The following is a 25,466-nucleotide window of genomic DNA, read 5'->3' as shown; positions in this document are numbered from 1 at the left end:
CTTCTGCCTGGGGAACCTTGTGTAACTCAGTTTGGTTCGGAACACATCAGTTCCCCTTTGTGAACTCTGTAGGTCGAAATGGGTAGTTTCTTAAGTGTCAATGTAGGTCACAAAGTTTACCCCGTTCCAGTTTTCCAAGCTCGGAATTACACACTTTTCCCAAACAAATGTCCCTGTCTAATTTGGCTAGATCGGCCCTAGCAAAATTTGTTTGTGAAAAAAATATGTCAGGGTTATATTTTCTGATCAGTTTTACCCTACAGCAAGCAAAAAACAAGAGTCGGAATTACCAAGGACCTCAGAATGAGGCAAAACTGTTGACTTAAAATCAATCAGTCGAAGCAGAGCATTGATTGTTGATGGCCTCAAACCCATGGCAAACACATGGCCCGTGCAGTACTTGGATATGCAACAACAATCCAGAACCTGCTATAAAACTTACAAAGATACAAAAACATTGGGCCCTGCTGAGGTGCTGATTTACCCACAAAAGAAAAACGCCAGTGCAGCAGGATTAAAAAAAATCAGGTGCTCCCCTTCTCAGTGATGCACAACCCCACAACCTGCAGTTCAGAATGCCATACAGATATTTGCACTAAAGAATGGAGCCTCAAGTTAAACCCAGTAAGCTTTATTGAGCCTAAGGGCAAAATTCAGAACACATCACTGGGCAAACTGCCTCATCATGGGGCCTTAAAAGTACTCCTTGCTTACAATTTACATTCATATTACATTTATATGTAACAAGACCAGGATTAAAACAGAGAAGGTCTTTACAGCTCTGACAAAACTAATGATGTCTTTGGAGCAGTAAACAGGGAGTGGCCTTTGGGTTAGCCTCTTTGAATATTGGTTGCTTTGTATCAGCACCTTCATTCATTGCTTAAAGACATTGTCACTTTCGATTTAGATTTGTGAAGCATTTTGCATCATCACGCCACTGGTTGCTAGGGAGTGCTACCACTGCAATGCATAGAGAGCACCACTTTTAGGAACAGCAAACACTATTTGATTAATGCAGAGGCCATCCTGAAAATAGGACTTCTTCCACTGAATGCCATGCATTCCACATAATCCCCATAACCGGGCCTGCCAACTTTGAGAAAAATCTCACCATGTCAAAGGGGGGAGCTTCGAAGGTGGAGTCTGCAGAGGGATGCAGGGTCCTAAGTCTATTACTCTCGTCAGCCATGCGGGGACTTTTAAGGGGACAGGGCCATAGAGAGGGAGTGCTAAGCACTGTATGAGAGCCACTCAACCCACCACGCCCCTGTCCCCAAATAAAACAAAAGCTTCAGAGGCTCCCACTGATGTTGTAGAGTGGTTGAAAAACACTGGTGGACATCACACAAATATTTAAATACGAACAGTTTTCATAAGAACATTAGCAAACGTCTCTTTGTTTGAACATTATCTTGGCTTTCCAGAGCATAAAATATAAATTTTGGGAGGTTAAAAACACTTTTCGAAATGCCAGTGATTTGGAGGCAACATTATTGTAGTTCTAGGGCAAATAATATCACAAGCCTCCAAACTGAGTACACAGTCTTTTAAATGACGCCAGGAATATGACTTGCCCTGTGATTCATTTTCCAAGCCAGTCCCTAAAGTAATGATAGAAAATAAACTGTGCTAATAAGATGGCCGCCTTTCCTGCTACATCCCACAAGCCCATATTTTGTTTACATTTACCACTATTTCCCTTGCATTCGTGCCCTTATCTTTGTCTTACATTTTCAAAATTGCTGTCCTCTTCTAAAGGCTGCTGTCTCGTTCGTTACTTCCAGGAGAATATTGTATTGTAATTGTATTGTAAGTGTATTTGTATATCGCTTACTACCCCTGATGAGGCATCGAAGTGCTTATCGGCGAGTAGCACGCTACTCCGGACCCCAAGAGAAATTAGTGGTGGATTAGTATAGGGTAATAGAAGTAGAGTATTAGTATGAGTTCATTTGAGCGGAGCATATGCAAGGTTTGTTAGTGGGATTGGCAATAGTAATGGTGGGATAGAGGAGGCAAGAATCCAGAAGAGTTAATTGGGAGTTTATAGTAATAGGATGAGGCTTGTGATGAGTAAAGGAGAGACGGAGAAGGGAGGAGTCTGTGGAAAGGGGTTAGGGAGATCATAGTAGCAGTAGGGGTTTTGGATGAGTCAAAGGTGAGATAAATGAGGGAGAATTTAGTAGGGTTGTTTGGGAGATAATAGTAGTAAACTAAAGTGTGGGGTGAGCCAGTAGTAGTAGAGGAGAGAACAGCTTAGGCAGGGTTTTTTTGAAGATCAAAGTAATAAAATGGGTTTGGGGTGAGTCAGAGTGGGGATGGAAGGTAGATTGATAGAGACATAGGGTGATGGGGAGACAGAGTAAGGCTTACGAGAGAGCACATTTTTATTTATTATTATTTATTTATTCTTAATTTATTTAACTTTATTTATTTATATTTATTTTTTCTCTAGTACAACAGATCTAGAGTTATAAATAGATATGTAAATACATAGTAAGTGAATATTTGTGCAAGGAATATAACTTATATTGCTTACCCTGCTAGAAAGTAATGCATGGATCACAAACTCAGTGTACATGGCTTTCATTTCTAAAATAATACAATTCAGGTGTGTGATTCCAGAACTGTGGTTAAAGGCGTGGTAATTTTTCCAGAGCTAACTGTGGTAAGGCTGTTTATTTTATTTTGCTTGCCTGCTTTCATCTTCCTAAAGGCCAAGTGAATTTGCTTGTCTTGCAGATGTTTTGGTAAGGTGTTCCAGGTTATATCGACCGGAAATAAGCAGAGCCAGCTCACTGAAGCAAGATTTATGAAAATTGTGGATTTGTAGCCTCAGAGAAGAGGATGCCCAAAGTAAACTGGCTGGGTAAAATTGAGGGATCCCTTGGTGATATAATGAGGAGTTCCATAAAGGATGCGGTGGACAATAGAGTGTTTCAAAGCCAAGCATCATTAATCCTCTTCCAGTAATCTGCATCCATAACTAACCATTGGATCCAACATCTACAACCACATGCAGCCAGTTCCAAATTCTCTTCAATGACGTCCTACTGAAGTAAATATTTATTTGTGCAGAAAGGTATAGGTGGAATGATCCAGAGAACCAAGAGTAACATTGCAAAACACCTATGCTGCATGACTTTATAAGTTCAAAACTGATCCAGTTTGCAGAACGTGGGCCATTTTATTAGCTATGTGATTTGCTATTGTGGTACACCTTTATTTTGGTGCCTAGGCCAATTTTCAGTTCCAGCCCAACCCTGGAAACTGGGCATATCAATGCAAGGTTTGCAATAAGAGCTTGTAAACACCCACAAACTCTTGCCTTTGGAGATATTCACAAACTTCACCCTGACCCTTTTCCACCCTGGAAATGCCTGAAGGTTTGCTCTAACAAATAGTTGGAGTATTTGTGGTTTGGGGAAGAGAACAACGCCAAACTTCATGGGGTTCTAGTGAAAGGAAATAAATGAAAACATGTGTGTAATTACACATGCACACTTTCTTTCATCAGTGCAGAATTTCACTATGCACTTCCTGCATTGAGGAAATGTCAATGTGTAAAAATGTCATATGTCATTGTCAGTAATACGCATAGGAGCCTGCGACTGGTGCAGCTTTTCAAGCATACTGCCGGGTATTTTAGGCACATTTCAAAAAGTAAAAAATCCTCTCCAGTTTTTTGGAGCACTACTGCGAGAGCAGAAATTCTTCTTTTTGTGTGAGTGGGGTCCTTTGTTCCTTTTCTGCCTTTAGCTCCTACTTTATCCTGACCCATCTTGCCTCATTGCTGCCGCGTTCCAACTTCACTTATGGTTTATCAGCATTTTCCTAACGTTCCGTGCAAAGAATGGTGCATGCAGTATAATTTAGTGTGCTCCATGTAAAGCAAAAATATATCTGTTGTGGCTGACGTCTCACGACATAATGTACAAATTAACAAAAAGCCTTCCATATTAGCTCGCTATCAAGGACTGTGTGATAGGGAATCAATAAGAGCTTTCTTTGTTCTTTGCCATATAATGTCTTCAAGTAACTGATCAATCTCGCTATTTTTTTGGGAGTAATAGACGATCTTGTTTCAAGAGTCTGCTGAGCATATTTTGCCAACCAAAGCCCACTTTCATGAAAGAGACGAAAATAAACTAATACACCCCTTTTTCATTTGGCTACAAAGCACAGCATTTAAACTCAAATTCATATACGATTTTTTACCAGACCAAAATGCTGCTTCTTGGCGACTTTGAGTACCCTGCATGTCCAGTGTTAGGAAAAGCTGGTGATTATATCAGGAATTAACCGTGGGCTCAAAACAGGGATGGGTTGGGAACGAAAAATATTTTAATTTATTACATTGCAGGAAGTGAATTCACTACATCCATCGAGCCCGGCCCTTCCTGGGGGAGAAAAGTATACTGGCTATGAAGTAATAAATCAATACTATTTGGAAGCAGTCCTGAAATAGAACTATTAAAATAAGAACTATTACAATAACACCATAGCGAGGTCAGTTCTATATTCCGTGAGCTTTTAAAGCACTATTGTCAGGTCAGTTTCCACAATCCTTATATGTATAGCCCACTAGCCACATCCAGTGTGCTTAAGTATGTAATGCCAATAGGTCTGAGGAGGAGAGCGAGATGCTGCAGTTGCTGAGTCCGAAAAAGATTCCAGGGATGAATCGATCAACCAGAAGTGCAACACCTCCAAACCCAGTGCCATCAGGTGGCGGCACACTTGTCTGGTATCTTCTCAGTTTGGTGCCACGGGCTTGGCTTTCGCCCAGTGGGTGAACATGCCTAACAATTTTCCTGACTAGGTAGAGTTCAAAGATTCCAGAGCATAGCGATCATTTTTATGGCCAATATAAGGCCTAGATCTAGGATGGCACACTGCAACTCTAAGTTTGTGTGGTCTCACACATGCACCCAGGGCCCAGTCTATAAGGAAGGGATACCCCTGACTCCTGTGACGTGTTCCAAATTGTTCCACATAGTGTTTCAGTACATCCATATCTGTGGGCAAGTTCACACCATATGTCACAGGTCATCCCCTGGTGTTCCTCACCTGGCACACATGTCTGGGGCGGCCAGGAATAAGCGAGCCAGCCATTTAGGGATGACATATGCCCTATGAAGGATGCAGAATCAAAACAGTTTCAGACATGGGTTAGGGGACAATATCCATGGGTACACCAAGGGTTTTACCATTCCCTGTCATGGAGCTGCCTATCAAATTTGGTTTCCCTTATATCCCTCGGGGATTGTAAGGATGTCTGTAAATGTGTGATTAGAGCCTTGATGAGCCAAATAATGCACGTTTGGCTGTCATCCATGGTATGCAATGTTTCTGTAGGTCGATGACTGACAAGTTTGGCATCCTGGGTTGCCCAGGTGTCCCCTATAGCATCTCCCAGGGAGGCATAAAGGTGGAAGTGGCTTTCAATAGTGTGTACTGTTCGGTCATCAAATGGCCATTCAAATATAAGTTCCCTTCACTAGACAATCCAGCTTCTTCCACACATTTATCTGTTGTCTGGAGGTGTGACCACTCCAAGTTGGAAAGCAAAGCAGGGGAACTGCAGGGGCATCGGGAGGCAGGTGTTGGGTGAGATGTATCACCTTTGTAAACGCAGGAGAGGGCCACTCGCAAAAGGAGAGGTGAGTCTCAGGATGGTCAAGCATTGAGGTGTAGACGTTGGAGAAGAGCCCCACAGGATAAAGAAGGGGTGAAGAAGCCTGTGTCTTCTAAGAATTGGCCTGCCAAATAGTATGCGAGCCACTGTCATTTGGCCGCCAGGTAGCAATGTTCAAAATTAGGGGCCTCAAGGCCCCCCAGTTCCGATGGGAGCTGGAGCTTGTGCAGTGCTACTGATCTTCAGGAATGATGTCAGCAGACATCACCCAAGAATGCATGAAGCTCCAGAATGAATGATTGAGGGTGATGCACTGGGAGGTTTGTGAATTACTAGAGTAGGTGGAGAAGTATAATTATTGTGGAGATGGTTATGTGGCCCACCAACATTAGGGAGAGGGACATCCAAAATGGCAGGTATGATCTAATGGAGGTGACTGCTGCTGACAGGTTGCCCTTAAGTAGGCCCAGATTCCCAGGTAGTTGACTGAATAAGGTTTTTATCAACTGGAGCCCCTACAAAAGTCTGCAATCTGTGTAATGGCTTCGCTTGGCAGTAGGAACAAACAAGATTTACCCCTACTGACTAGTAGTCCTGACCCTACACAAAACTCCTTCAGGAAAGAAGCTATTGAAGTGAGGTCAGAGGTGATGTCCCTTAGATAGAGCAAACCCTCGTACACTTATAAGGGAATTGAGTGAGGTCCATCTGATAAAGTGATGCCCCATTCCACCCCATCTGCCTGCATACTGGAAGCTATTAGCTCCATCACCAGGATGAACAGTAGAGAGGAGAAGGGACAGTCCTTTCTGGTACCTTGACGATGGATATAGAGTCAGAGAGGTCCAAAACAGAGTTAAAGCTCCCCCCCCATTAGCCACTGGATGTGTGTCCATTTATCCAGACTGAGAAATAGTTGCCTTTTCGAGGAGGACAAATCTGCCACCCAGATCTACTTCTTAGGATAGGAACCCAAGTGGGGTCCCAGCTCTCACTCAAATAAATAAACTTTTCAGCATATGCAAGAGGTGATTAGTGTAAATCTGACCCCTTCACCATTCTGAAGTCTGACCCTCTCAACCTCAGGTCCCAGAGAAAGCGGTGAAAATGAGGGAAACTCAAGGAGAAGGCATACAAAAAAAATGGGTGAAAATGATGCCAAAGCAAGGAGAAGGCACACAAAAATGGAGAAAAAATCAAGGAGAAAGAAGTGAGAACTAGGGAAAAGCAAGGAGAAGGCACACAAAAAAAAGAGAAAAAAGCAAGAAGAAAGCAGTGAAAATAAGAGTGAAGCAAAGAGAAGATGCTCTAAAAATAGCAACAAAAAGCAAGGGTAAAGCAGTGAAAACTAGGGAAAGGCAAAGAGAAGGCACACAAAATCGGCAAGGAGAAAGCAGTGAAAATTATCAAAAAGCAATGAGAAGACCTGAAACAAACGGGGAAAAAACAGAGAGAGCAGTGAGAATGAGGGAAAAGCAAGGAAAGGCACACCAAAAGCAGCGGCAAAAGCAAGGAGAAAGCAGTCAAAACAAGGGAAAAGTAAGGAGAAGGCACACAAAAAACAAGGGAAAAAGCTAAGAGAAAGCAGCGAAAACAAGGGGAAAGCAAGGATTGGGAACACAAAAAACAGGGGAAAGAGCAAGGACAAAGCAGTGCAAATGAGGAAAAAGCAAGGAGAGGGCACATAAAAAACAGGAGAAGCAAGAAGAAAGCAGTGAGAACGAGGGGAAAGCAAGGAGAAGGCACTCAAAAATGGAGGAAAAGCAAGGAGAAGACAAGAGCAAGAGCGATTAAGCAGCATTTAGTCAGGGTATGCAGCTCACAAATATTCTAGAACAGCACATAATATGTCTGGATTGTCATAAGCAAAGGGTAGCGTCACCTACTCTTGGTTGGAGGAGACATGCATGGTTTGGGTCTTAAGGATGGGGAAGGTGCATGAGAGAGCCCCACTTAAAGGGGGACAGAGTGATAGCATGATGAACACAAACTGTAAGCCAAAAGTTAAAACAATAAGAAAACAGTAATATATCAGGTGGCATGGCAACGGCCTGTCATCCAAACTGGGTAACTAGCTCATCCTTCATGAGAGGCAGGAAAGTGCCCAGGTATTTCCCATGGCCAGGCTCCTGAGAATGTGGGTGGGTTGCAGGGTGACCCCCACCCAGTCCAGGAGAGCATCCAAGCCAGTGAGGTTAATACTCTTTTTGAGCCTTGGCTAAGTCACCATATACAGTGAACCCCATCAGTCTTTATAATGCCGTCTGCTGTTTGCGGGGGTTGGGGGAGGAGGTCACCTGCTGGTGCAAGCCTGAGTCTCATAGGGAAAAGCCTGGGAGTTCCGTACCCTGATATGACCGACAAGGAGTCTGAGTGATCCCCTCATGCTCCTGAAGAGTCACAGCTACTTCCAGAGCAGATTGACTGCTGTCCTGGACCTGCACAAAGGGGGTGTCCCCGGGACTGGGTTGCTGACTGGGCCAGTGTCTTCTGGTGTGCCACTGGCATCTACTTCGTCAGCTAATCAGCTCTTGCAGGTCCGTTGGCTTGATTGAGAGCAGTGCAATGGTCTTAAGCCAGTCCCAGACCTCGGGTGGTTCTGAGTAAAGAAATTATTTATTGTACCAGATCACTTTCAATTCATAAGGGGAATAGGAGGGCATATTTGAGGCCCAAGTCTTGTGGTTTGTGATTGATCCAAAGGAAGGCAGCCCTCTGGAGTTGGACCACCAAGGTGTAGTCTGGTAAAGGAATACAGTGGTTATCCTGAGGACCGGATTTGGCTGTTGAGCGACCATAATGATCGCATCACAGCTTTTAAACTATATAAAGATTGGCAACTGCGAATGTGGAGGAAGCCCTTGAGGGGTGCTTTGTGGGAACCCAGTGGGCTCTTTCAATGGAGAAAAATGATTGATATCCTTTACTAGCATCAGGGGCCAGATGTTAAAAAAATGCAATTTTGAATTTCTTAAATAGCGACTTCTTAGACATCGCTATTGAAGAATAGGAAAATGGTATGTACAGAAATAATTATTTCCTAATAGCGATTTTTACAAAGTAGTAATCACTGTTAGGAAATCGGTATTAAGAAATCCCACTGCATTTTAGTCAATTGGTCAGTTTTGAATTTCCTAAATAGTGGTTTCTTATTAAGAAATCGCTATTTAGGAAATACAAAACAAGGGATGGCAAAAGGTGCACCCCAAAAATAGAGGTGCACCTGTATAGCAAACATACGCCTAAAGAGCATGTATGTGGTGCTCTATTGCAATTTTAAAAAAACACATTGGTGTGTGTTTTTCAAATTGCACCTTGTTACCACCGACTTCAAGTCAGTGGTAATTGCATCTCCTAAATGCCCAAGTCACATTTAGGAAATGCTTTGTACTTCAGAATAGGAATTGCAAATAGGAAATCCCTATTTGCGATTTCCTATTCAGGGAATCACAAATTGCGATTTCTACAGGGTTGAAATTGCAATTTGCGATTTGTTAAAGGCCTTTGTCCATAAGAAAATGCGGTTTTGCATTTCTTAATGGCCCAAAATACCGATTCGGACCATTAAGAAATGCAAAATGACTTTGTACATCCGGCCCCAGGTCCCTAAATCGCTTTTCTGAGGGGTCCACCATGTTGGAAACCTTTGCTGCCCTCTTGAAGAGCAATTATGCATATATTACTGTGACTGGCGCTCCTCTTTGCATCCTCAGCTCACAGCTCTATGAATTATTTTTGCTTCTGCAGGTCTAACAGTTGCTTTAGTAGTTCCAATGTCTTGGGCTGGAGATCAGCTAGAGATTTCTATGTGAAAGTGACTCATTTGGGCAGCTTTCTATGGTCCCGTCAGAGTAAATTAACATTCTGAGGCACCACATCCACTTTCATTTCTAGGTGAACCAGTAATGTGTTGATTGTGGATAAGATGGTGTACAGTTTATGTTGGCTTGGTGGGGCCTCAGCTGTCTCTGGATCTTGGTCCAGGGACCATGTGGATTGTGCCAGCATCTTAACTGATTTTGTCCACCCCATCTTGTGATCCTGGGTTGTGGAGGGTGTCACTCGGGCCTGATTGCCTTGCCGTTAATGGTGTCTAGGCAAATGAGGCTGCATGAGTAGCCTGGTTCAGTATCATTCTAAAGGACTTTTCTTGGGGAAGAGAATAAGGGGAAGAGTCCTCGGTATCTGTCCCTCAAACGCCTTCATTCTGGAGAAGTTGTCTGGTCTGTTGGCTGAGCCCTTTGTGAGACAGGCCCCATGGAGGTCAAGTCAGTGCCTCCTGTGGGGGAAGAAAATGGGTGTCCCATAGGCCACACTAGAACAATGTTGCAGGGCAGAGCAGCACAAGCACCCCTGGATAGTGCAAGGGGTATTGCCCATGTGTGGGCACCAAACATTGTTGTGCTGTAGAGTTCACACATTTATAAGAAGGCTCCTGAGTATCCTCTAGTCGGTCTTGCCCCAATAGCAGGAGATTCCACAGCGAGGGGCTGGCCATCTGCATCTCCTGGTTGTCCTTGGTCCTCCCAGGTGGGAAGGACTTCTAGAAAACATAAGTCATAGTGAGCCATCACCAGGGCCAGCTGCCATAAGATGCTGGGGCACCACAAATCTTGAGGTTGAGTGTCTGCGGCCTCCTCCTACCAGCTGGGATCTCAACCCCGGATGGGCACCCCCCAGGCCAGGCTCTGCAGGTGCAGGCACGCTACACTCCCCACTAGACACTGGATGTCCTCGCTTTCATTGCTCAAGTTCTGGGGAACGGCCAGTTTGGTTGTTGCTGGCTTCCTGGCCATGCACTGCCTTACCCTGGCTGCCCAAAGATTACTCAATCGAAGGGAGGGTTCCTTGAAGCTAGTGACCCCTGCAACGACACCGAATGGGACTCCTGATGTCTCCCCTACAGGATTCCCAGGTTGCCCTTGATTGTCCCCAGAGGATAGTGGCTGATTGCTGAGTCAGGACTGGGAGCTATGTTCCTACTTGTCCACCATGTTGCTTATCCCGGCCACACCCCCAGTTGGTTGACCTGTTAAGCTACAGAGACACAACAAGCTGCAAGAAACTCCTTTTCCGGAAGAGCCCAGCTTATAAGTTCCAACTGGTCCTGCCCTGGACCCTGCTGGTGGCTACTGGTGGAATGAGTCCTGACCTCCAAATGCTGTTAGGCCCCCTGTCTGTGTCAAAGTTACTCCTTCTTATATTTTGAAAACGCCTGGGCCTTAGAAACTTTCTACACTTTTTTTACCTAGAGAACTATTGGAAGACCAAGACCAACCTGCTCAGTCAATATTAGGGGTGGGTGGTGAGCTCCACTACACTGGAGGGCTAAACGGGTTTTACGCACTCCACACTCTGCTTGGAGAGTGGAGTTTGGCCAAACACTCTGCTAGCCCCACCATCAGAGCTCACTGTGTGCACAATGCAGCCCAGTTATGGACCACACATTGCAAACACAGACATTCTTAGCTTGGCTGCAGTGTACACTCACCTGACATTGGCGTCATCGTGGAGCTGGTCGCCGGCTGCCCTGCCCAGCATCTCTAGATCCAAGGCCAGGCCCCCCTCCACCAGCAGCCCAGGCCATGACGTGGAGGAGGCAGAGAGCCAGGCTGCTGGCAAAGAGGACCTCCTGGGAATGAGGACCCAACAAAGTCCTCGTTTTTTTTTTCGATGTGCACACTGGTGCATAAAAGACCAGAAACCACAGCTTTTGCTGCCTACAGCCCTGGCGTAGATTCAGACCAGGGCCGTTTCTGGCCTTTTGTGCACCAGCCTGCCCTGTGTGCACTGACTGCTGGTGTACAAGTGGCACTAAAATGGAAGCTTTTGCTGCCTATGGCCCGGTCCTGAATGTGCCCGATCTTAGAAGCACTAAGCAGGCCTGACCCTGCTTAGCGCTTCCGGGATCAGGTGCAATCAGGGTGCCACTCCACAGCTCACTGAATTCCGCCTCCACGGAATTTCACAGAGTTTTGAATCCTTTGATGCCAGGCCCTCCTTGGTTCCCAGCCACAACTTCATCAGAGTCGCAGTCCAAGATCAATGCTGGAGACCTCGGAGTTATGAAAACTTGAACTATTCCTGCAGGAGCTTTTCCCACCTAAACCTATGGTTTTGCAAAGACTCCATTGTGACATTAAAATCTATTGACGTCAAGCCCTTCTCTCAACACCAGCCCATTGCCAGCTTCCTCCAAAGGCTGTTGATGATGGTAGGTAACTTTTCTACCAGCATTTCATTGTGGTTGGCCTGAAAATCTACTCTTCACCAGTATTTTTGTTGTTTTGGTGTCATTTAGTTTATAAATTATTATCCATTTTTATAAATTGGAGTGTGATATTTATTGAGTTGTGCTTTTTACTTTATAACTGTTTTTGGTACTTCTAACTATTCTGCACATTTTCTTAAGATGAGCCTGTCTGGGTTTGAACTCGGGTGTAAAATACTGAAAACCTTCTGGACCTAACAAGAATAATTAGGTCATTACTTGTGGTAGACTACCATCCCCCCAAATTAACAATTCACTTTCTCGCAACAATGCTCCTTTTTACATGCCTATAATGATTCTATGAATACAGCTGTGTTTGTACTGATGACACACATTTAACATAGTTAATCCCAAGCTGTGTCTGCTCTTTGTATCACTGCTTCATGCTCAACCTTAGAAGTCGAGATCTAATGTGGACAATCAGTAAGAACTTTATTTTTGGGGGGGCTTTATTTCAAGTGGTGAAGTGACATTTATGACTTATATAGAGCATACCAGAGACTGAAGATGTCTTGTGGGCAGGAGGCATTTAGGTGGAACAAGCAGCATATGTCAGCATAGAGAGATGATATATGGTGTTAGAGTGTTTGATAAGTGTGGTAAGGGTTTTCATGCATAGAATGGATATAGTTGGTGACAGAAAGGAGTTTTAATTTATCAGATTCCATATCCCTCCCTAATGGAGGGATATGGATGGATGATAAATCACTGCTCAGTTTTATTTCTTTGTATTTATTTTTCTATCTCTCTGGAAAACGAGATCAGAACTATGACATTTTTACTCATTTTTCGGTATTGGCGTCCATTCCAAACTCGCAGTTATCTCTATGGGTAGATATCTGGAGCAGGCTGAATGATTCCGGGCAGAATTTCCCCATTAGATAACACGGATTACAAGTTAACTCCCAGGAATGAGAAATAACCAGCTGAATCTAGAATTATAGGGTTCCTTTGTGCAGTTTGTTTCTGATCCAGGGAGTTGAATGCAGAAATGAAAAACACTCTCTATGCAGGTGGTAAATACATGTGTGGGCATGTGTGTGTTAGGTGGCACTGGAGGGGCAGTCACATAGACTGTAACCTATGTCAGGGGAGCATTGTCCGTACTCCTCCTAGTGGTGGAGGGGGCAGGTTAGAACTGTTGCAATTCCCGCTTACAGCCACGGTATTTCTAGGTAAGTATCCTCATCCGACAAAACCGAGTCTGTTGTTTAAAGACCAGGAAATGTCAGATCTGGAAAGACCAGACTGCTGTGAGGCATCCAGAGTGATATCTACTATGGGAGTACTGCTCTTGGCAACTCATAATGGAGGTTTTAGGGTGTTAAATGAGTTGTATGTGCTCTCTATAAAGCACATTCATACACGCAGGAGGATAAACAGACATAAGGCGTCCTTGTCAATTATGCCTAGTTTATTTTCCACATTTTGAAAAAAAAGCTGATTCAGTACTAGTTCTTGTTACTAAACTAGATTGTGGCTATTAAATAAGTTGTGACACTGCACAACTTTCCAGTACTTTTTCTAAGAATGGCAAATTAGCTACAAATGACTTAGATCTTCGTGATCAGCCCCTCCCTTATTCGTGTAAGAGCAGAATTACCTGTCTACTTTTAAGACAGGTGTATACTTTATGTTTAGCCGTAGATGCGTTGATGGACTAGTCCAGAAATTAACAACTGATGCGCTGACGACTTTTGTTGGCAAAGCAGTATCATCAGATCAGTGAAGTCTTAGGATGCTGTCACACTCCGTACAGCCTTAATGTGTTCACACTGAGTAATAAATCTCAAATTGCTCCAAATGCCCATAGATTTCGAACTCTTGGATATTGTGCCTGGTGATCAAGAAACTGGGTGGCAGAGATTTTTCTACTTTTTTGACGTTCTTCGCAACCTCTGTATTGTTTTTGTCATGTACGTCTGAAGTGATTTACCACGTTGTTTCTCAGTGTCATAACTGTTTTTTGGGATGTTTTGGCTTCATCCAATTGAAATCTGAAAAATGTGACCTTGATTTGAAGATGCGACTTTTACACTTCTAATACACTTAGGGGCAGATTTATGGAAAGTGGCGCTGCACCAAGTGCAGCGCCACTTTCCCTGCGCCCTTTAGCACCCCCCTACCGTCACCATATGTGCGCTGTATTTAAAATACGGCGCACCATGGCGAAGGGTAGGGGCAATAGTGTAATTTTTTATAACGCTATTGATGTACTCTGCAGGAGTAGCCCCAAAATATTGGTGCTACTCCTGCAAAGTACATAGGGGCCCATTCTAAAGAATGGAAGCCCCCTTGTAACACCTGCTGTTGAGCAGGTGTTAAAAGTGCTGTAATAAATGGTGCAAGGGAATCTCATAGATTTCCTTGTGCCATTTTTTCAGCTCCCCTAAAGGGGGGATGCCCCCTTTGCATACAATATGCCTGGCGAAGGAATAACTTAGGGCAAAGGGTTACAGAGTGGCGCAATGCATGCATAAATATGGCGCAGGGATTTTGGCCTTGTTGGACCACATTAATGTCAAAATAAATTACGTTAATGTCACACAAGGTGGTGCTAGGGGCCTATAAACATGGCCCTTAATGTTCTTAAGTATAGCAGTGGTTCACACAAGGTGAAATTTGGTGACATACATGTTCTACCACCCTGAAATACTTTGAGGCTTCCTTCATTTCTTTAGACCACCATTGTGTGTACTTCTTGTTTTTCTGTCTTTGTAATTTCGTGGATGCTACTTTGCCTACAATTCTCTTCATAGTATTATTGTAATTAACCACAATAAAGTTCACCCCTAGCCCATTGGAAGTGGGTGATAACTTGGATGATGCTTTCAGTCTATGTGTGAAGATATCTATATGCTTAGAGTTTCTGAGTCATTGGTTTAATCTTTTTACTTTTCACTCTGTGACATCATTTCTAATGGGCACACATTAATTATGATGTATCTGTCTGGAACTATATGGTTTCCATTATTAAATCATCATTACCCTCAAAATACTTTATTCGATTGCAGAAACCATAAAAGTACACAGCACAGAGAGACAAAAATAAAACACAATAAAGGCCAATCAAGTTATAGAAACAACAGTCAAATTCAATGGGTTACTGTGCCATTTTGAGTAAAACCCAGGAAACATAAAATCCCATTGAATCACCCAACAAGATAAAAAGTGACATATAAAAGAAAAAATTACATTTTAAGGGCACCTGAGGCTATAAAGATAATCATGATAATTGCAAAGTTGATGGACACGGACGTATGTAGGTTCTCTTAGACTGGAGAAAATTATGTTTTTGAAAATTAACCCCTTCGCTGCCAGGCCTTTTCCCCCTCCTGTGCCAGGCCTTTTTTTGCCTATTTGGGGCAGTTCGCGCTTAGCCCTCATAACTTTTTGTCCACATAAGCTATCCAAGCCAAATTTGCGTCCTTTTTTTCCAACATCCTAGGGATTCTAAAGGTACCCAGACTTTGTGGGTTCCCCTGAAGGAGGTCAAGAAATTGGCCAAAATACAGTGAAAATTTCGTTTTTTTCAAAAAAATTGGAAAAAGGGGCTGGAGAAGAAGGCTTGTGGTTTTTCCCCTGAAAATGGCATCAACAAAGGGTCTACGGTGCTAAACTCAGCAGCTTCCCAGCTTTCAGGAACAGGCAGACTTGAATCCGAAAACCCAATTTTTCAACACAATTTCGGCATTTTACTGGAGCATACCCCATTTGTGCAATTTTTTGTGCTTTCAGCCTACTTCCAGTCAGTGACAGGAATGGTCAGGAAACCAATGCTGGATCCCAGAAACCTAAACATTTCTGAAAAGTAGACAAAATTCTGAATTCAGCAAGGGGTCATTTGTGTAGATCCTACAAGGGTTTCCTACAGAAAATAACAGCTGAAAAAGAAAAATATTGAAATTGAGGTGAAAAAAACATCAATTTTTCTCTACTTTTTACTCTGTAACTTTTCCCTGCAATGTCAAATTATCGAAAGCAATATAGCGTTACGTCTGCTGGACTCCTCTGGTTGCGGGGATATATAGGGTTTGTAGGTTCATCAAGAACCCGAGGAACCCAGAGCCAATAAATGAGCTGCACCCTGCAGTGCGTTTTCATTCTATACCGGGTATACAGTAATTCATTTGCTGAAATATAAGGAGTAAAAAATAGCTATCAAGAAAACCTTTGCATTTCCAAAAAGGGCACAAGATAAGGTGTTGAGGAGCAGTGGTTATTTGCACATCTCTGAATTCCGGGGTGACCATAGTAGCACGTGAATTACATGGAATTTCTCAAATAAATGTCTTTTTTACACACACCCCTATATTTGGAAGGAATAAATGTAGAGAAAGACAAGGGGCAATAACACTTGTTTTGCTATTCTATGTTCCCCCAAGTCTCCCGATAAAAATGATACCTCACTTGTGTGGCTAGGCCTAGCGCCCGCGACAGGATATGCCCCAAAACACAACGTGGACACATCACAGAAAACAGAGCTGTTTTTAGCAAAGTGACTACCTGTAGATTTTGGCCTCTAGCTCAGCCGCCACCTAGGGAAACCTACCAAACCTGTGCATTTCTGAAAACTAGAGACCTAGGGGAATCCAAGGAGGGGTGACTTGTGTGGCTCGGACCAGGTTCTGTTACCCAGAATCCTTTGCAAACCTCAAAATTTGGCTAAAAAAACACATGTTCCTCACATTTCTGTGGCAGAAAGTTCTGGAATCTGAGAGGAGCGACAAATTTCCTTCCACCCAGCATTCCCCCACGTCTCCCGATAAAAATGATACCTCACTTGTGTGGGTAGGCCTAGCGCCCGCGACAGGATATGCCCCAAAACACAACCTGGACACATCACAGAAAACAGAGCTGTTTTTAGCAAAGTGACTACCTGTAGATTTTGGCCTGTAGCTCAGCCGCCACCTAGGGAAACCTACCAAACCTGTGCATTTCTGAAAACTAGAGACCTAGGGGAATCCAAGGAGGGGTAACTTGTGTGGCTCGGACCAGGTTCGGTTACCCAGAATCCTTTGCAAACTTCAAAATTTGGCTAAAAAAACACATGTTCCTCACATTTCTGTGGCAGAAAGTTCTGGAATCTGAGAGGAGCCACAAATTTCCTTCCACCTAGCGTTCCCCCACGTCTCCCGATAAAAATTATACCTCACTTGTGTGGGTAGGCCTAGCGCCCGCGACAGGATATGCCCCAAAACACAACGTGGACATATCACAGAAAACAGAGCTGTTTTTAGCAAAGTGACTACCTGTAGATTTTGGCCTCTAGCTCAGCCGCCACCTAGGGAAACCTACCAAACCTGTGCATTTCTGAAAACTAGAGACCTAGGGGGATCCAAGGAGGGGTGACTTGCGGGGCTCGGACCAGGTTCTGTTACCCAGAATCCTTTGCAAACCTCAAAATTTGGCTAAAAAAACACATGTTCCCCACATTTCTGTGGCAGAAAGTTCTGGAATCTGAGAGGAGCCACAAATTTCCTTCCACCCAGCGTTCCCCCACGTCTCCCGATAAAAATGATACCTCACTTGTGTGGGTAGGCCTAGCGCCCGCGACAGGATATGCCCCAAAACACAACGTGGACATATCACAGAAAACAGAGCTGTTTTTAGCAAAGTGACTACCTGTAGATTTTGGCCTCTAGCTCAGCCGCCACCTAGGGAAACCTACCAAACCTATGCATTTCTGAAAACTAGACACCTAGGGGAATCCAAGGAGGGGTGACTTGTGTGGCTCGGACCAGGTTCTGTTACCCAGAATCCTTTGCAAACCTCAAAATTTGGCTAAAAAACACATGTTCCTCACATTTCTGTGGCAGAAAGTTCTGGAATCTGAGAGGAGCCACAAATTTCCTTCCACCCAGCGTTCCCCCATGTCTCCCGATAAAAATGATACCTCACTTGTGTGGGTAGGCCTAGCGCCCGCGACAGGATATGCCCCAAAACACAACGTGGACATATCACAGAAAACAGAGCTGTTCTTAGCAAAGTGACTACCTGTAGATTTTGGCCTCTAGCTCAGCCGCCACCTAGGGAAACCTACCAAACCTGTGCATTTCTGAAAACTAGAGACCTAGGGGGATCCAAGGAGGGGTGACTTGCGGGGCTCGGACCAGGTTCTGTTACCCAGAATCCTTTGCAAACCTCAAAATTTGGCTAAAAAAACACATGTTCCTCACATTTCTGTGGCAGAAAGTTCTGGAATCTGAGAGGAGCCACAAATTTCCTTCCACCCAGCGTTCCCCCACGTCTCCCGATAAAAATGATACCTCACTTGTGTGGGTAGGCCTAGCGCCCGCGACAGGATATGCCCCAAAACACAACGTGGACATATCACAGAAAACAGAGCTGTTTTTAGCAAAGTGACTACCTGTAGATTTTGGCCTCTAGCTCAGCCGCCACCTAGGGAAACCTACCAAACCTATGCATTTCTGAAAACTAGAGACCTAGGGGAATCCAAGGAGGGGTGACTTGTGTGGCTCGGACCAGGTTCTGTTACCCAGAATCGTTTGCAAACCTCAAAATTTGGCTAAAAAAACACATGTTCCTCACATTTCTGTGGCAGAAAGTTCTGGAATCTGAGAGGAGCCACAAATTTCCTTCCACCCAGCGTTCCCCCACGTCTCCCGATAAAAATGATACCTCACTTGTGTGGGTAGGCCTAGCGCCCGCGACAGGATATGCCCCAAAACACAACGTGGACATATCACAGAAAACAGAGCTGTTTTTAGCAAAGTGACTACCTGTAGATTTTGGCCTCTAGCTCAGCCGCCACCTAGGGAAACCTACCAAACCTATGCATTTCTGAAAACTAGAGACCTAGGGGAATCCAAGGAGGGGTGACTTGTGTGGCTCGGACCAGGTTCTGTTAACCAGAATCCTTTGCAAACCTCAAAATTTGGCTAAAAAAACACATGTTCCTCACATTTCTGTGGCAGAAAGTTCTGGAATCTGAGAGGAGCCACAAATTTCCTTCCACCCAGCATTCCCCCACGTCTCCCGATAAAAATGATACCTCACTTGTGTGGGTAGGCCTAGCGCCCGCGACAGGATATGCCCCAAAACACAACGTGGACATATCACAGAAAACAGAGCTGTTTTTAGCAAAGTGACTACCTGTAGATTTTGGCCTCTAGCTCTGCCGCCACCTAGGGAAACCTACCAAACCTGTGCATTTCTGAAAACTAGAGACCTAGGGGAATCCAAGGAGGGGTGACTTGTGTGGCTCGGACCAGGTTCTGTTACCCAGAATCCTTTGCAAACCTCAAAATTTGGCTAAAAAAACACATGTTCCTCACATTTCTGTGGCAGAAAGTTCTGGAATCTGAGAGGAGTCACAAATTTCCTTCCACCCAGCGTTCCCCTAAGTCTCCCGATAAAAATGATACCTCACTTGTGTGGGTAGGCCTAGCGCCCGCGACAGGATATGCCCCAAAACACAACGTGGACATATCACAGAAAACAGAGCTGTTTTTAGCAAAGTGACTACCTGTAGATTTTGGCCTCTAGCTCAGCCGCCACCTAGGGAAACCTACCAAACCTATGCATTTCTGAAAACTAGAGACCTAGGGGAATCCAAGGAGGGGTGACTTGTGTGGCTCGGACCAGGTTCTGTTACCCAGAATCCTTTGCAAACCTCAAAATTTGGCTAAAAAAACACATGTTCCTCACATTTCTGTGGCAGAAAGTTCTGGAATCTGAGAGGAGCCACAAATTTTCTTCCACCCAGCGTTCCCCCACGTCTCCCGATAAAAATGATACCTCACTTGTGTGGGTAGGCCTAGCGCCCGCAACAGGATATGCCCCAAAACACAACGTGGACATATCACAGAAAACAGAGCTGTTTTTAGCAAAGTGACTACCTGTAGATTTTGGCCTCTAGCTCAGCCGCCACCTAGGGAAACCTACCACACCTGTGCATTTCTGAAAACTAGAGACCTAGGGGAATCCAAGGAGGGGTGACTTGTGTGGCTCGGACCAGGTTCTGTTACCCAGAATCCTTTGCAAACCTCAAAATTTGGCTAAAAAAACACATGTTCCTCACATTTCTGTGGCAGAAAGTTCTGGAATCTGAGAGGAGCCACAAATTTCCTTCCACCCAGCGTTCCCCCACGTCTCCCGATAAAAATGATACCTCACTTGTGTGGGTAGGCCTAGCGCCCGCGACAGGATATGCCCCAAAACACAACGTGGACATATCACAGAAAACAGAGCTGTTTTTAGCAAAGTGACTACCTGTAGATTTTGGCCTCTAGCTCAGCCGCCACCTAGGGAAACCTACCAAACCTGTGCATTTCTGAAAACTAGAGACCTAGGGGAATCCAAGGAGGGGTGACTTGCGGGGCTCGGACCAGGTTCTGTTACCCAGAATCCTTTGCAAACCTCAAAATTTGGCTAAAAAAACACATGTTCCTCACATTTCTGTGGCAGAAAGTTCTGGAATCTGAGAGGAGCCACAAATTTCCTTCCACCCAGCGTTCCCCCATGTCTCCCGATAAAAATGATACCTCACTTGCGTGGGTAGGCCTAGCGGCCGCGACAGGAAACACCCCAAGGCGCAACGTGGACACAACCAAAATTTTGGAAGAAAACAGTGCCTACCTGTGAATTTTGGCCTGTAGCTCAGCGGGCACCAAGGGAAACCTACCAAACCTGTGCATTTCTGAAAACTAGAGACCTAGGGGAATCCAAGGAGGGGTGACTTGCGGGGCTCGGACCAGGTTCTGTTACCCAGAATCCTTTGCAAACCTCAAAATTTGGCCAAAAAAACACTTTTTCCTCTCTTTTCTGTGGCAGAAAGTTCTGGAATCTGAGAGGAGCCACAAATTTCCTTCCACCCAGCATTCCCCCAAGTCTCCCGATAAAAATGATACCTCACTTGTGTGGGTGGGCCAGGTGCCTGCAACAGAATAAGGCCCAAAACCTGAAGAGATAGAAGGGATAGGTATTTTTGCAATATATCATTTTGATGTGTGCACATACGTCCGTGATGTGCCAAACACTAAAATAGTGAAAAGAAACACTTAGGTTATGTGAAGAAGACCCCTCACCCACCAACCAAGTTGGTGGCATGCTTCATCATCGGGGTCCCACCCGAGGCACCTAGCGTGTCACAGGTGTGCTGCGACGCCTGATTACAGCGGAGCAGGTTTTGTCATTTTTTACAACACATACTGGTTGGATTTGGCACGAGGGTGAGTGATGGTTCAGTGGATCAAATTTTATTAACAAGAGATTTCACAAAAATGAAATGCACTGCTAATAACTGAAAGGCAAAAAAGTGAACCAATGACTCACAGCTCGTGAGCTGTAAAGCCGCGACAAGGCACCAACCGCTTTACAGTCCATTCACACACCTTTCATACATGACACGCACAAGACCATTCACACCGCCAGCCACGGGCCCAGCACATTACAACACTCACATCGACAGACCGCGCCACTCAAGGGCCCATCACTTACATACGCCACATGCCTGATACAAGAATCACACCAGCTGATGGGAGTGTGGACTGCCGTTTGGCTGGCACCGCCAGCCAAGCGCCACCCCACGCACACCGCCAGCCAAGCGCCACCCCACGCACACCGCCAGCCAAGCGCCACCCCACGCACACCGCCACCCCACGCACACCGCCAGCCAAGCGCCACCCCACGCACACCGCAATCACTTTTTTTTATTTATAAACAACAAATAAACTACTAATTATAAAATAGGCACAAAACTACAAACACAAAACCTCAAACTAAATACACGACAGATGCCAACCGTGGAAAATATAAAACAGACAGCTTACGCTCACGGTATTTCCCAAAAGTTTTTCCTTGTGTGGTAACTTCTAAAACAGCTAGGCACACACAGCCCAGGCTTTGAAGGGCATTCGGGGCAGTACATCCGGCTCTCCCTCCGGATTGATCTCCGGGCACATACTCTACATTTCTTTGTGGGCATGTCTTTTTTGGGAGTGGGAGGAATGTGATCTGGAAAGTGCCGATCTTTCAATCTAGCCACATCCTCCACCACTTCTACTCTAGGAACTCTTGCCGGTTCCACCACAATAAGGCTTTCTATCACCGACTCCTGAAATTTAACAAAAGTCATCCTTGACTCAGGTGAACAATCCTTGTATACAATAAAGGCATTAAAAGTTGCCAAATGAAATAAATGTAGGGCCAACTTTTTATACCACACATAGGACTTACGAAGAGCAGTGTAAGGTTCCAACCTCTGATCTACTCTATCAACACCACCCATGTGCCTATTGTAGTCCAAAATGCACGCAGGTTTGCGCACTTCCGCAACCTGACCCCAAACAGCCACAGGGGAAGTACTCTCATCATGGATGGTCGATAGCATGTACACATCCCTCCTGTCTGAAAATTTCATAGCTAACAGCTCATTATTCCGCAAGGCACTGCACTGTCCCCTCTCAAGTTTTTTACAGACAAGCTCCCTTGGATAGCCTTTGCGGTTAGAACGGATTGTGCCACAAGCAACAGTGTCCACCCTAAACAACTCCTTGAACAACTGCACTCCAGTGTAGAAATTATCTACGTACAAATGGTGACCTTTGTTAAACAGCCGTCTAGCAAGTTCCCACACAATTTTTTCGCTAACTCCAAAAGTGGCCGGACAACCAGGAGGGTCATTACTGGAATCCCTACCAGTGTAGACCCGGAAATTATAAACATATCCTGTACTGCTTTCTGACAGCAGATACAATTTAATCCCATACCGTGCCCTCTTACTAGGGATGTACTGCTTAAAAACTAAACGCCCCTTGAAAAGTACCAAAGACTCGTCCACACTTATCTCTTTGCCTGGAACATAGACCTCTGAAAACCGATCCACAAAATGATCAAGGACAGGCCTAATCTTAAAAAGGCGGTCACAATCAGGGTGATCTCGTGGCAAGGCTAAAGCATTGTCTACAAAATGCAGCATACGAAGAAGAAGCAAATACCGATTACGTGTCATAGTTGCAGGAAATATAGCAGTTGCCATCAAGGGACTAGTAGACCAATAAGAAGCCAGTGACGGCTTCCTGATCAACCCCATCAAAAAAGACAAACCTAAAAACCTTTTCATCTCTTCCAGATATGTGGGAACCCAATGAGTAGCTCTAGACTGAGGCTTAAGTCTGGCAGCGTTGTCCCGCAAATATTGCTCTGCATACACATTTGTCTGCTCCACAATCTCTTCCAAAAATACATCGTCCATAAACAAGTGAAAGAAATGGACAGGCAGAAAGTTTTCCGTATTAACTCTACACCCTGGGAGACTAGTAAATGCAGGTAACTGTGGCTGCTCCATGTTTGGGGCAATCCAGGTGTCAGGTCTTCTAATGGGAAACCCTTCAGCCCCAGGCTGCTGCACTCTTGGCACATCAATGTCCTCCTCTAACTCAGGCCCTTCATCTGCACTGAGAGTAGCTTCCTCATCAGAAGAATACTCTTGGACAGAAAACTCACTTCCAGAATCTCCTGCTTCCTCCTCTGCCTCAGATGCAGAGTCAGTGTCGTAATCATGGTCTGAAGACGACTCAAAGAGCATGCGAACAACCTGCTGAGCGGTCACTTTGCGGCTAGCCATGATCCTAACAACAAATGGATTGCCAACAACAACTAGCACTAAAATAAGTAATAAACAAAGTGTAGCTTTATCACAAAGAGTTATGTACTACAAAAAACTATACCACTCAGTTGCCTGAAATAGCTACTCACCAAGCAACTACTCTGCACAGACACAGCAATCACCAATGATATCCCACTAAAAAGAAAAAAGAAAAAAGCAAATTAGACATATGACAACACAAACATCACTGTGCTCAAATCTAAGGACAATGTCAAACACACAATACTGCATTTAGTACACCACCTACAAACATGTCATTCATGCATGTCAACAATACTCCTTTGGAGTAAATTGCTTTCACTTACCTAAAACATGCAGCTATGCAAACCACTGGACAACTACTGCCAAAACCGCTAAGATCCACAGCAAAGGAAGCAAAAGCGTTGAACTAGAAGAAAAAGAAGAAATAAATTGTTATAATCACAAATACAAATACTTTGCCTGTTGACAAACACCCCACCACCAAGAACTTAGAAGTTGTCCCTGGTACCTAAGTGGATCCTGCCCCCCCTCGGGGGTAGATGGGCGTAAAAAAATTAGCCGAAATGGGCAACACCTCTGTGCCCCCTTTTAGGGGGCAACCCTTCCCAAAGGGGGCACCCCCAGCACAAAACAAAAAAATCCCTGCCGTATTGGTGGTTTCTGCCCTCCTTGGGGGCAGATGGGCCTACAAAATTACACACACACCACACAATCCCTGGCGCCTAGTGTGCTTCCACCCCCCCGGGGCCAGATCGTCCAAAAAATGACTGGTCTGCCATCGGGGGGCCGAAACAGAAAAAAAAAACTCCCCAGGGGAGAGACCCTTGCCCAAGGGGTTGCCCTCAAAATAAACAACAAAAACAAAATCCCTGGTGTCTAGTGGATTTTGCCCCCCCGCCCCCCCCGGCGGCAGATCAGCCCAAAAATTGGCAATCTGCCCCCGTGGGGGGAGGGGGGGGGGCAAATACTAAAAAATGTGTCCCCCAGTGGGACGCCCCTTGCCCAAAGGGTCGCCCCCCCAAAAAAAACTTTACAATAAAAATAAATCCCTGGTGTCTAGTGGTTTTCAACCCCCCTCGGGGGCAGATCTGCCAAAAAATCAGCGGATCTGCCCCCCGGGGGGGGGGGCTAAATACAAATAAAAATTCCCCGGGGGGCCACCCTGGCCCAAGGGGTCGCCCCCAAAACATACACAAAATATAAAATCCCTGGTGTCTAGTGGTTTTCGCCCCCCCCGGGGGCAGATCCGCCGAAAATTCGGCGGATCTGCCCCAGGGGGGGGGCGAAATACAAAAAAAAATTGCCCCCGGGGTGGGGCGACCCTTGCCCAAGGGGGTCGTCCCCAAAATAAACATAAAATACTATATCCCTGGTGTCTAGTGGTTTTCGCCCCCCCTGGGGGCAGATCCGCCGAAAAATCGGCAGATCTGCCCCCAGGGGGGGGCGAAATACAATAAAAAAATGCCCCCGGGGGAGGGCGACCCTTGCCCAAGGGGTCGCCCCCAAAATATAATACATTTTCCCTGGTGTCTAGTGGTTTTCGCCTCCCCCTGGGGGCAGATCCGCCGAAAAATCGGCAGATCTGCCCCCAGGGGGGGGCGAAATACAAAAAAAAATTGCCCCCGGGGGGGGGCGACCCTTGCCCAAGGGGTCGCCCCCAAAATGATGGCAAAATAACACTATCCCTGGTGTCTAGTGGTTTTCGCCCCCCCCTGGGGGCAGATCCGCCGAAAAAACGGCGGATCTGCCCCCAGGGGGGGGCGAAATACTAAAAATAATTGCCCCCGGGGGGGGCGACCCTTGCCCAAGGGGTCGCCCCCAAAATATTGAAAAAAATAAATCCCTGGTGGCTAGTGGAGATTCCTGCTCCACGATCGCGGGCTCTGCCCGCGATCGTGGAGCAGGAATCTAATGAAAACAGGCACCGGGGGAAAGGAAAA

At 45.3% G+C, this 25,466-nt stretch overlaps 1 protein-coding gene across 5 annotated transcripts in view; it reads right to left on the bottom strand.

The window, feature by feature from the left end:
* CMKLR1 (chemerin chemokine-like receptor 1) overlaps positions 1-25,466 on the bottom strand; it is a 270,815-nt gene that overhangs the window by 119,521 nt on the left and 125,828 nt on the right. The window lies entirely within an intron of this gene.

The sequence above is a fragment of the Pleurodeles waltl genome, chromosome 11 (assembly GCF_031143425.1).
Source record: "Pleurodeles waltl isolate 20211129_DDA chromosome 11, aPleWal1.hap1.20221129, whole genome shotgun sequence".
NCBI lineage: Eukaryota > Metazoa > Chordata > Amphibia > Caudata > Salamandridae > Pleurodeles > Pleurodeles waltl.
Note: the sequence above shows the minus strand (reverse complement) of the source record. Positions and strands in the feature narration are given on the sequence as shown.